The following is a 968-nucleotide window of genomic DNA, read 5'->3' on the forward strand; positions in this document are numbered from 1 at the left end:
TTGTTCTTCACAGAGTTCTTAAATTGATATATATATATATATATCCCTGGTGGATACTTTCAAATCCACCAGGAAGTTTTAAAAGCTTGTGTTTTTATTACTTTATGTTTTTAATTCACTTAACTTGTTATTCCGCACCTTGCAAATCAAAACACATATATATACATAGTTTGAGTTAGAACATTTTATAGTTCAAGAAAAAGTTTACTAGAATTACATTCAAGCCCCCACCCCTTCTGTAATTCTTGCTGCATTGTTAGGGACTAACACTTTGAGATCAAGTCGAGCACAATTCAGATAATACAGAACTCAGTTCAGTTTGGGGGTTCTCCGACAGAAGACCCCAACATGCACATCAGAGATTTCATCAAGATCTGCGACACTTTCAAGTTCAATGGAGTTTCTAAAGATGCTATTAATTTGAGGCTTTTCCCATTCTCTCTGCGTGATAAAGATAAGTGCTGGTTACATTCTCTACCACCAGGGTCTATCACCAAATGGGAGGATCTTGCTCAAAAGTTCTTAACTAAATTCTTTCCTATAGCGAAGACTGCTGCAATTAGATACGCACTTACTCAATTTGCTCAGCAATCTGGAGAATCTTTATGTGAGGCTTGGGATCGATATAAGGATATGCTTAGGAAGTGTCCTCATCATGGAATGCCTGACTGGATGGTCATTAACTGTTTCTATAATGGTTTGGGTGCTACTTCCAGACCCATGCTTGATGCAGTATCAGGAGGAGCCTTGTGGGCTAAAAGCTATGATGAAGCTTATGAATTGATTAAACTGATGGCTGCTAATGAATACCAGAATCCTACTCAAAGACTATCTCAGGGCAAGGTAGCAGGAATTCTGGAGTTGGATGCAGCTACTACTATAGATGTTCAACTTAAGGCTTTGACGATGAAGGTGGATTCTCTGTCTAATTATAGAGTTAATCAAATCACTAGTGTTTGTGAGCTTTG

The 968-nt window shown here is 38.0% G+C and overlaps 1 non-coding gene across 1 annotated transcript; it reads right to left on the minus strand.

Annotated features, from left to right (window-relative positions):
* Positions 1-555: 555 nt before the first annotated feature.
* LOC141676246 (small nucleolar RNA R71) lies at positions 556-662 on the minus strand. The gene has a single exon (XR_012556845.1). It is a non-coding gene; the product is annotated as a small nucleolar RNA R71 (small nucleolar RNA).
* Between the last annotated feature and the right edge of the window lie 306 nt (positions 663-968).

This window comes from Apium graveolens, chromosome 7 (assembly GCF_009905375.1).
Source record: "Apium graveolens cultivar Ventura chromosome 7, ASM990537v1, whole genome shotgun sequence".
Taxonomy (NCBI): domain Eukaryota; kingdom Viridiplantae; phylum Streptophyta; class Magnoliopsida; order Apiales; family Apiaceae; genus Apium; species Apium graveolens.